This window comes from Protopterus annectens, chromosome 14.part0 (genome assembly GCF_019279795.1).
Source record: "Protopterus annectens isolate FY-2018-M chromosome 14.part0, PAN1.0, whole genome shotgun sequence".
In the NCBI taxonomy this organism is placed as follows: domain Eukaryota; kingdom Metazoa; phylum Chordata; order Ceratodontiformes; family Protopteridae; genus Protopterus; species Protopterus annectens.
Window position 1 is genome coordinate 1,115,054,565 of NC_056748.1, and position 12,925 is coordinate 1,115,067,489.

Sequence of the window (12,925 nt, forward strand, 5' to 3'; positions counted from 1 at the left end):
TTTCTACATGCCTAATAGACTCATAGCGTTGTATGATCTATTTCTCAAAGAGGGAGGATGTAGATCAGAGTGCAAGTGATGTGTATGCTGTATCTTTAAGAAGTATGCCAAAGCTGTACATGCACATATAACTTCCATACACATACAATTCCTAGTGCCATCTTGTAAGAGCAGCCACTGTGAGAGTATGCCTAATCACAATTGTTAGTTTTTATATGAGTTATCTAAATTAAAGTCAGTAATCTTCTATAATGATGTGGTTGTATAAAATAAAGCTGCTTGAACAGAACCCATGAAGAATCATCTATTGTGCCCAGAACTGGAGAGTGACAGTATTAAACATCGATTTTTTGACATCTGAAGAAGAGTATTACAAACAGTTAACTAGAGTAGCCATGGGGGGGGGGTGCTTGTGCCTCCATGTTCGCTAATGCTGTGCTTTTGAGGTGGAAGCTTGAAGCCCTGTTCAAATTTCCTATTTTTGAGATATGTGTTGGTTATTTCAGGTTTCTGGATGACTTGTTAATCATTTAGAGAAGTATCACTGTACAGTTGGAAGAATTAATCCATCAACTAAAAACTAGCACCTCTTTCCTTAAATTTACTTACTACTTTAACCATGAAAGGATTAATTACCTTGTCCACATGGAGCATTCGAGACACAAATATACAGAAAACCCTCATAATCCAACACATTTCCTCTTCACAAGTTGCCACCCATTCCACCAAAAGAAAGGACTGGTGAAAAACCAGTTCATTAGAACTTCCCGGCTTACTTCAGATGATGACGTGTCTTGAACAGTTCAGAAGGCTAAAGTCGATGTTCCAGGGTAGGGGATACCCCTCATCATTGCTGGATATGACATTTGATGAAATGTGGGCTGGAAGAAGTAAAAAATATGCACTGATCATCAAGAATGTTTTACAACAACTTGTGAAGGTAGACAAGGACCAAGATGGCACAGGTTTTCATAACCACATGTACATGGTGTTACATTATACCCTGGATGCCAAAGACATTGAACTTATTTTGCGGAAGAACTGGTTTGTGTTGCAGTCTGATGAGGAAATCAAAACTCGTTTTGTGGAACCCCACCACTTTCACTTATAAAAATAAACCTAATAGGAAATGCCTCCTAGAAAAAATAGGGGCATACAGTACGAGACTATCGAACACAAGGAAATGTGGTCATTGTCACCAATGCCCATACGTAGACACCTGTTATCAAGGCCCTTTGTTAAACAAAATTGTTGGTATAATGACTGGTGGTACATACAACTGTGCAACACAAAGATTGGTCTATCTGGTCACATGTACTTCATGTTCTGCTTTATAGGCAAGACCAAAAATGCTTTGAATAAACAAATATACCAACACACTTACAGCATACAGCGACATGACAAAAAGAGTGCACTGGCAAGGCATTCTACTTTATGTCCAGAGTTCAACAAATTTGTTTTTTTTAATACTTGAACAGATTCAGGTGGCTCCTTATGTTGCGGATTGGCAAAACAAACTTTTATACCGGGAAATGTTTTGGCAACTTAGACTGGATGCAGCCGCAGCCAATTCACCTGGTCTCAATGATAGCATTTCAATCATTAGTGAACTGAGAAGATGAGCCACTATATTGTGATTACTGCTCTTGGTTTTATGTGGGGTTATTGTATTTTATTTTAGTTCAGTTTATTTTCTCAATGCCAAACTAATAATTTTTTGCTAATTGTCTGCTAGTTTTTTCCAGCTTTTTCTTAGTATAAGTTTAAAATAAGTCTTGAAGGCAGGCACTTCACCAGTAAATCAATGATGTCATGAAATTGCATTTTGATTGGTTGTTTCTGGGGGTGAATTGCTTCAATCATTTTAGAAGGAAGTGAGAAAACTAAGAAATGACAGTTTCATTCACAGTGCTGATGATGTCTGTGCAAATAGACAAAAGCACTCAACTGTGATTTTACTTGATCAAATAAACATGTATTTTGAGGACCTGTGGTTGATTTGGCCTGAAGGTTGCTTTTGGTTAACAGTTCAAAAAACAGAGTTGAGAAAACCAAATACAATAGTTCATGAAAAGAAGACAATAGTAGCATTGAACATTGAAACTGCTACACCCAGAGATTACAGCGTCTTATGTACAAAGAGATAAAAAGTCATAAAATACCAGGATTTGCAAGAAGAAATGAGGGCAGTGTGGAAGAAGGGTACCCAGGCAGTTCCAATAGCAGTAGAAGCAATGGGTCTCATAAAAAGAATTAACCCTCATAGATATGTTACCGATGCATGAAACTCTGCATGAACTGTAGAAGGAGGCAGTTCTGGGTGTTGCGAGGAGCACTTTCGGCCAACATCAAAGACTGAAACAATAATAATCTCTCTTATTTTAATACTTTAATCATGCTTTGACTGAGGAATGAGGTCCATTCCCATCACGCTATTAGAAACCCAAAAGACTTGAAGAAATTAAATCAAACTTCCCACACATCCATAGGTTCATAGGTTAGTACTAGGCTAACTGCCCTTGTGAGCCATTGTAAGCCTAGCCAATTACCCCTTGTGAGACTCAAACCCTGGATCTTGTGTTTGTAAGGCAAACACCTTAACCATTAGGCCACCCTCCCTATACACAGTATGTTTATAAAACAATGTGCAACGTTTCCAGGTTTAACCCAGAAATGTTCATTACTAACTATTAACTGGAAATTCCTAAAAATCCACCCTTAGATGATGCTGTACATAAAATCAATGCAACTTTCCTGAATACCTCAAATAGCCTTGCACCTCCTAGAATGAAGGCATTAAAAACAAATACAATTTGGCTATGCAAAGAGAGTAGAAAGTTAATACAGGATGGAGAAAAAACATGGAAGAATAGTAAAAATAGAAACACTAAAATATCTTGAAAACTTCAGAGTGCTTCATAATCATAATAAAAACAAATTAAAGAAGACAAAAAACAGGTCTATATTAGAAGCATGAAAGTGCTTCTGTGCGAATGTGAAAAGAGTGACACAAATACATTATAATGCATTTGAGCTTTTCAATCTATTTCTTATAGGGCAAGGAGGTAGTTGGCCAACTACCTGGAGTTGCCCTTTCTGCCGCTATAGTGCAATCTTGGAGTTGGTATATTTAGTTAGGGGAGGTGTGGGCGGCAAAGACCCTCACCTCTTTATGGTTGTATTTTAGTTTTTTTCGCGAATGGCCATGTGAATCTTTCCCTAGGAAAAAATTAGATTTCGCAACCGTTCGCGATTTCTAGCTTTCATGCAACTAAACTCATGTAATTGGTCTATTCTAAAACACCTCCCCTTAGAGGAAGCAGTAGCATACTTTAACAACAAATTCCTTGAGATCCTTGATTTGCATGCACCTGTTCATTCAAAGAGAACCAAGGCAAAAACTGCGCCATGGCTTTCTAAAGAGTCTAAACTCAAAATTACCCTTAGAAACAAAGCATGGGCTTTATGGCGTTCTTCTAAAGACCCTCAAGATCACATTAAATACAGGCAATCCAGGAACAAAACCAAAAAATCAATTTTACAAGACAAAAAACAATACTACTGTAATTTACAGACAGTAAATAAAAATAACCCTCAGACGTTTTGGGCAGTTTTAAATAATCTACTACATCCTGGACAAACTTCAACCCCAATCCCTGCTGCTACTATTGATAAAACCCCTGAAGATGTTTCTGATAGTTTTAACCAATTCTTTACTGAGACAATTCAAGCCCTAGCTAGTCAACTACCTCCTAGCTCCCCTGGTCCTGAAAGTAGCACCCCTAAAAACCTACTTGCGTTCAGCTTCCAACCAGTTGCCACTTCACTTATCTGTACCTTGATCAAAAAATTAAAACCCACTACACTTTCTGCTGATCAACTCCCTGCCGAGTACCTACAAAAATCAGCTGATGCTATTGCTTACCCTGTCTCAATACTAATCAATCGAACCATAGTAGAAGCTAAAATTCCTACCATATGGAAAATATTCTATGTAATCCCACTTCACAAAGGAGGCAGCTCTACTGAATTCTCCAATTATAGGCCAATAGCTATAGTCTCTCCACTTGCAAAGATTATGGAAAAATGTATTCATAGACAACTCATGCACCACCTAATCCAGAATCACCTTATGGCAGACACTCAGCATGGCTTCCGTCCTCATTACAGCACTACTTCAGCCCTCCTAGCCTTTACCAACACTATAAACCATAATCGCAACAATAATTATATATCCTCAGCCCTCTTCTTGGATCTTTCCAAGGCATTCGATATGGTTGATCACCAACTTTTAATCCACACCCTGCAAACATTCTGTCTAGATACGGAAGCCCTTCAATGGTTTCAATCCTACCTGAATGGTCGACAGCAGACTGTCCTCTGGCAGAACAAACTCTCTAACCTTCTACCTAATACCATTGGAGTACCACAAGGCTCTATACTAGGGCCCTTGCTGTTCTCCATCTTCATTAATGACCTTTATACTGTCATCCCAAAAGTCAGCTGTATCCAATATGCTGATGACTCTACTCTGATTTGCTCAGCTACATCTCCAGTAGAGTTATGGTCAGCTACCTAGACCACCTTTAATACAATAGAAAACTGGCTTTCTGAACATCGTCTGATCCTAAATCCCAAAAAAATGAAAATGCTGTTATTTTCACCAACACGTAGGTCTACTGCTTTCACCTTTACCATAAAATCAAATGATGGCACAATAATCTCCCCTGACCCCTCTACAAAACTTTTAGGTGTCATCATAGACAATAATCTAAAATTTGACCTACATGTTAACCAAACTATCAAAACCATCAATAAAAAACTAGGGTCCCTTTACAGAATAAAAGCCTTCCTAACCCCTCCAGCTAAAATTGCCATAGCTTGCTCTCACCTTCTTTCAACTCTTCTGTATGCATCCCCTCTACTCTCGAATTTAAACAAGACTGTCCTTAAACTCTCAATTTACAACCACATTGCCAGGTTTGCCACTGGGCTGCCTTTTAGGACACATCATTGCATCAGTCTAAATCAGCTTGGGTAGCTTGAACTACCCAGCCTAATCCAGTATAACCAACTGATTATGGCCTATAAAATCCTCTATAATACGGACAATACTCCTGCACTTAAAAATATTATCACCCCCTATAACAATCCTAGACCGCTTCGATCATCTAACAAACTACTAATTCAGACTAGCAAAATTAATAACACAGCCGGTGATTCTCTCTTTGCAAACTCTGTAAGTAGATCCTGGAACTCTCTTCCAGCTGATATTACCTTACTTTCCACCTTAGGTCAATTTAAAACTAGACTCAAACAACATCTGTCACTTAACTGGCTATGTCAATGTATCAAGCCTGGCTAACTCTCTCTAGAATGTGTAAAAATCTGTTAACCAGTTTACTGTGTAATTTAATTTAATCCTGACTTGAGCTCAGGATTAACTGTAACCTGTGTAACTTGTTTAACTTGCTCACTTATGTAATCTTTGTAAATAGTCTGTTTGTAATATGTAATGCTGGTATTATGTAATGCTGTATCTGCTTACCCTTGGAGTTTTTCTCCCCGGGCCTCCACTGAAAATGGACATGCATCCAGTCGGACTATCCCGGTCAACAAATGTAAAATAAAATAAATAAATAAATAAAATGTGTTGACGTTTATATAGTCACACATATGCACTTTCGCTAGAATAATATAGACCCCAAAAAGCTATACTATAATAAATTTCAGAATAATAGTAAACACAACCCTAAAAAATTCTAGACAGCCATTAAAGAAATCTTGCATCCTAAGCCATAAATTCAACCCTAACCCCTCTCCCAGTAACTCATCACTCAAAACCACAATATAATTAAACTCTTATTTCATAGATAATATAGCATTGCTAGCAAAGCATTCCCTGCCTTCTAATCCTAACCCTGCCATGTAGCCACGTATCACCACATCCACTTTCACCTTCAAACCTGTGCCCACATCCAACATAAAACTAATTTTAAACAAACTCAAACCATGTTCTACTTCAGCTATGGACCATCCAAGTGAATACTTTAAAAATAGCAGTTGATAGCACTGCCTACCTTGTCCCAATCCTTATAGATAGTTAATTCCAGGAATTCCTCATTCCCTCTCTCTGGAGAAAGTTACGCATTATCCCTCTGCACAAAGGAGGAAATTCAACAGCTAGTACAAACTTTAGACTTATAGCAATCTTATCCCCCCAAAAAATACTTGAAAATGTATTCAAACACAATTGTTAAACTATCTCCTGCAGGAAGATCTCCTATCCCCCCATACAACATGGCTGCAATCTTTCCCACTGTACTAACACTGCACCTCTAACTTATATAGATACTGTCAATAAAGCTAGAGATAATGGCAACTAGACTCCTCCTTGTTTCTTGACATGTCTAAAGTCTTCGGCACAGTTTGTCATAGCAAACTTCTACTACAAATGTCCTCATTAGTTCTTTCTCTGTCCAACCTTCTATGGTTCAAAAGTTACCTTTTTCAATAGGTAACAGTCAGTAAAATGCCAATCCACCCTCTCTTCATACACATGAGTCACCACTGGTGTACTGCAAGGCTCTCTCCTTGGTCCCCTCTTCTTTAACATTCTCACCAATACACTCCACACATCCACAAAAGAGGCCTCCCTAATACAGTAAGCAGGTGGATCTACATTCATTTGCACATCTGACAATGTGACACTTCAAAATAATTATTGAGGAAGCTTTAGCAGCAATTGGAACAACTCATGCTCAACCCTAAGAAAAGCTACTTTTTCCCCCCAAAACTTTCTTCCATGAAAAAAAAAAAAAAATTAGTCTTCTCTCTTAATAATATAACTACTGAAGTCACTTCCCACAGCAAATTATTAGGGGTAATAATAGATGATAAACTTAAATTTGATATGCATATACAAAACTGCATAAGCAACCTCCACACCCCATCAACAACCATGAAACACATACATCACATAATCAGTGTGCCATGAAATCACGTCCCTTAATGCAAAATTACATACCCAACACACTAGTAATAGGTGACTATAGTCAGGCACACTGATGTCCCACTAACTAGGCTGGACAAGGAGAAGGTTACAGTTAGCTGCCTGTTGGGTGCCAGAATCCACCACATAACACAAGCACTCAGGTCACTCCAGAACAAGTATAAATACAATTCTGTCATTGTCCATGTTGGTGTGAGATGTACCTCCCTGGACTACATGAAAAGAGACATGGAAGAGCTCTCTGATCATGTAGCCCAGGCCGGTATGACCCTAACCCTGAGTAGCATCCTGCCTCACTAAGAATGATGCCACAGTATAAAGAAAAAGTTATCAATTTCAACAATTGGCTAAGTTTCTGGTGTCATTCAAAGGGGATCCAGTATCTGTCCGCCTGGGATGACATGCTCGACAAGCCACATTGCTTCACAAGAGATGGCTTGCACCTGTCACCCTTAGGCTTTTGAATACTGGCCAAGGCTCTTGCCACCCCCATTGTACCTTTTTTAGGCAAGGCTCATAAGACAAACCCACCACCATAAATAGCACAAGTAACCAAAAACTGAGGGTAATGCTACTCAACGCCAGACGTCTAAACCTCAAAATGCACACACTCGAGGCACTCTTCAGTATGGAGAACATCGACATATGTGCAGTAACAGAAACCTGGTTTAAGGCTCCTGAGAGCACTCCAGCACTACTAGGCTATAACTCACACCATACCTTTTGGCCACAGAACCAGGACCAAAACACAAAAGGCTGGGGTGTATCCATATTCATCAAGGATACCCACACCTCCAGGTTAGTGGCACAGCACAATGCATCAGAGATCATCCATGTGCAACTAACAACAGGTAAAACTGCAATCCAAATTGTAGCTTGCTACAGATCACCCACCATGGCCCAGGACCCCCATTCCGCATTTCTGGAGACACTGGGAAATATGAAGGTCCTACCAAACACCCTAATACTGGGTGATTTCAATTACCCAAACATAAACTGGGAGAACTACTCAAGTACTAACTCCCTTGCCTAATGCTTCCTAGAATTTATAAACTCGAATGCCCTGGATCAACTGGTTAACACCCCCACCAGAGGGAACAACATATTGGACCTGGTTATCACCAACATGGGCGACCGGTGTTCCACACCGGAGGTCAACCCCTCGCTGGTTAGATCAGACCATAGACTAATCACTCTGGATATCCAGATTCTGTCCCCACCCTCAATTAAGGAAACCACCATGAAAAACTTTTCAAAAGCAAGCTTCACGTTACTTAAGACCGAGGTGGAAAGGTTCACAGCCCCCACGCTAAAGGACAATGCTGTCCAATCTGCTGAAATCAAAGGCACTCTATGAGCATCTGCAGGAATGGATAGATTGTGCTATCCCAAGTAAATCCAAGACTCACTCCTCCAAGAAAAGGAAAACAGTCTGGTGGACCCCTGCCATAAACAAGCTCTACAATAGAAGGAAGAAACTAGTGCAGAAAAGAGTAAAATCCCAAGCAGGGAAGACATCTCTGATCAGTATCAGCAAGAAACTACAATCCCTCATGAAATCATCCAAGGCTAGTTTCGTAAGAAAAATTGCCAATGACTCCAAAGATAACCACAAAGAGTTCTTTAGCTATGTCAAGAACCTAAGTGGAAACTCTAAGATCTGCTCTGAGTTAGTACAGAATAGCACAAAATATACTGAACTGACTGATATTGCCAGCATTCTGGCAGACAGGTTTAGTGCAAACTTCACCCCCCCCCCCTCACCCCTTAAAGGGCCCATAACCATACCAGAAGAATGTAAGGCCCCATCAATCACCGACATACAGGTTAAAACAGCCCTATCCAAAGCCAAAAACACAGCTTCAATGGGACTAGTGTCCCAGGCTGTGTCTTACAAGAGCTCCAAAATGAACTAACCCCTCACCTAAACACACTGTTCAAACTCAGCCTCTCTACAGGCTACGTACCCACAGAGTGGCCCACAGCAACAATTATCCCGCTCCACAAAGGTGGAGCCACAACAGACCCTAGGAACTATCGCCCTATAAGCCTGACTAGCCTGGTCTGCAAGGCTATGGAACGTATCATTATGAAACTCATTAACAGGGACACTGGGAACCTCCAAACGTTAGATCCTAACCAGTTTGGCTTTATTAAGGGCAGATCATGCCTCCTAAACCTGGTGGACATCTTTGAGATGGTTACCAAGGCATTAGATGAGGGAAAAGAGGTCTACACAGCCTACTTAGACCTTGCAAAGGCTTTCGACACCATTCCCCTTTCTAGTATTATAGACAAGCTCACCAGCTTGAACATAAACTCCTACATCATGAGATGGGTTGCCAACTGGCTCATAGATAGAACCCACATGGTGAGAGTTGCAGGTTCTATGTCCGACTCTAAACCAGTTACAAGTGGCATCCCCCAGGGCTCAGTCCTAGGACCCCTCCTCTTCAGTATATACTTCTCAGAGGTACAGGCAAGTATAGGAGGACTATGGCTGACCAAGTTCACAGATGACTGCAAACTAGGGGCCATAACTGATTCTCCGGCGGACACAGACACCCTCCAGATGGGTCTCACTGAGATGGATACCTGGTGTCAAAATCATGGCCTCAAGCTAAATGTATTGTGCCTCTCTACTCATCACTCATTAGACCCATCATAGAATACAACGCCCCATTTGGGATGTACCTTACAAGACACCTGCAACAGCTGGAAAGACCACAAAAGTACCTCACCAAGAGGATTACTGGCCTCAAACAGATGCCCTATGTAGCCCGACTCAAGAAACTCCAGCTGTACTCGGTTGCATACCGCTTACTCAGAGGTGATCTCTGCCTGACATACAAGGCCATGTCCAACCCAGAATTGATGGACATGCGCCACCTAAAAAAAACTAATCCCGGAGAGCCACATGCCCTAGAAATATAAACCTCACCACAATGATAAATAGGACATGCTGGAGGGATAAATTCCTATCCCAGAGACTCCCCATGCTTTGGAACCAGGATTCCAATATACATCAGGCAGAGCCCCTCACTAACACTCTTCAAGAAAAACCTTGACAGGTAGATGGGAAACAGAAAATGTACCCCGGGGATCACTGCAGTGGCTCTGCTGGACAGTGGCGCAGGGAACTAATGGCTCTGCAGGACAGAGGCACAGTGAACTAATCTAAGGGAGTGGCGAAAGCCAACACATTCTGGCTATGCTTATAAATGCCCTTGGGCAGACAGCCTAGTACTCACCTATGAACCTATAAGAAAAACTCATCAAAAACTAGGGATGCTTTACAGAGCCAAAAGATTTCTCACTGATGAAACTATAGTTGCATTAGTCACTACTTATCTCCTCCCCACACTTCTTTATGCTGCTCCCATCCTTTTTAACCTTCAGGTTTCACAAAAACTAAAACTTGAACAATGCTATAATAATACTATGCTTTTCTCTCCAGTTTTCCTTGCTATGCTTTCAATTTCAGTTCTCAATGTCTACCTTCATTAGCCACCTCCTATCTCCCACTTTTTATACATCAAGATTGCAAAGTAAACTGTTGACATGTTTTATGTTTAGCTGAATATCTCTGAAATATATTGTCTCTCTGATATTCCACACATGTCCAACTTGTTGTCCACTTTTTGACTGTCTAATTTTTGCCATTGCGCCGTATGTTCCACTGTATGTTACTATACAACTTCAATTTAACTAACTAATTTATGTGTGTGTGTGTGTGTGTGTGTGTGTGTGTGTGTGTGTGTGTGTGTGTGTGTGTGTGTGTGTGTGATTTTACCTTTTGCTTTTTTGACTGTATTTTCACTGCAATCGTGGATTTTTTGTCATGTTGTGTAATACCATCATTCTTCAATAGTATTACATAAATGTAAATGCATTGCCTTCATATTATACTGTTGTTCATGGAGCTTTTCTCCTCAGGACACCATTGAAAATGGGCTCTTCTTGGCCCAATGGACTATCCCGGTAAACAAACTGTAAAATAAAATGTTGTTTGCCTTTTCGGCTTTTCCTAGTTAGGGGTCGCCACAGCAGAACTCCAGTCCACTAATGATTGGCAGTAGATTTTTTTTTTTATAGTGCCAAGTTGCCAGCCCAAAGCTCAACCTTCAGCGAAGGCACACCCATTCACGCATGTCTTTCAGAGGCCACTCAACCACAGGGAGGACATGCAGACTCCACACAGAAGGCACTCCAGCCGTGAATCGAACAGGAGAACCTCTTGTTGTGAGGCAACAACACTACCGCTGTACCACCGCGGCTTGGTAAACTGTATAATAAAAAAGCTCTATTACAAAAATATAATACTTATGATTGAAGTTATAATGTAACATTTACAATTTATTTTATTTATTTTAAACTGTAAAATAAAATAAATTGTAAATGTTACATTATAACTTCAATCATAAATATTATATTTTTGTAATAGAGCTTGTCTCCCTGGGCCTCACTGAAATTGGGTCTCTGGCCCAGTCAGACCTTTCAGGTAAACAAATATAAATAAATAAATAAAGTTGCTAAATTTGCAGCAAGTACCCCTTTCAGAACCCACCATTGTATATATCTAAAAGGCCTAAATGGGTTCGAACTACCCTATCAACTAACACATACGCAGCTTCTTATCACCTGTAGACTTATCTAGAATCCATCTGCTTGCCCAGTACTAAATAACATTCTACTCAACTACGTTCCTAGTCAGGCATTACAATCCAATGACTAAAAACTCCTGTCTGTCTAAAAATCTGTCAATTCTGCTAGGCATTGTCTGTATTGATGCCATGTTGCTAAGGCCTGGAACTCCTTACCTGTATCCATTCGGTGAATACCCTCTCTCCCATCCTTCAAAGCCACTCTGAAAGACTTCCTAGCCAAAAGCTGGCTTTGTTCTTGTTGAAAACCAGGATAAATTGCATCTCTACATGTGAACAAATACCTATTCATACCTTCCATCTCCTTACTCTCCCTACTTTACTCACTTTCGTACTTTTATCAATTTCTGTGCCCTGGCTTTCTCTCTAAATATACCTTACGCCTGCTTTTCTCTCACTTCGCATTGCATTTCCTATTTATATTATCCTAACTTACCTTTAATTTCTCTATAACCTGGCTAAAATGTATTTCTCTGTTAAATCACTGTCATATAACTTGCATCTATTCTTTACCAATGTTTTTATATTATGACTAATTTGGTATAATTATTTAAACTGTACTTGTTTTTTGTATTACTTTTAAATACTATAAAATTATTTTTCTTAAATTTTTTTTTGTAATACTTTGAATCTTTTCTCTCGGGGCCTCCACTAAAAATGGACTCCTACCCAGAAGGACTTTCAAAGTAATCAAATGTCAATAAATAAAAAAAAATAAATAACACCTCTGTGGTGTGTAATGTCACACCTCTAGCAACCTATACACACCTCGCATTCTAGAGCATTTTCTGAAAACTTAACTTCAGAAGGATAAGATAAACAAATGTAAATATGCTGTGAACAATAAAAGCTATTAAAACTCTGCAAATAGCAAAGTTATCAGTAAGAAGCTTTCTTTACAGTGGTACTAGTCAGGCATTTATAATCTTTCCATAAATACTATAATATATTACAATGCACACAAGCCAAATTATATTTTCGTAAATTTTCACAAATAAATTTTCATATCTTGAAAACTGTACAACTTAAACATATATTGTTGGAACGTTTTTGTAAACCAAACTTTCTCATGACAAGAAGTAATACCTGTATAAGTGCCTGTTTATTGAGATACATTACAGAAATATGAAAACATATGCTTATATGCTTAATTGCATAATTCACAAAACAAATAATACTGAATTTCTCCCAAGGCGTGTAATAATCAATATCAAAGACAATTTTCCTCAACATCATTTAAGTTTTACTT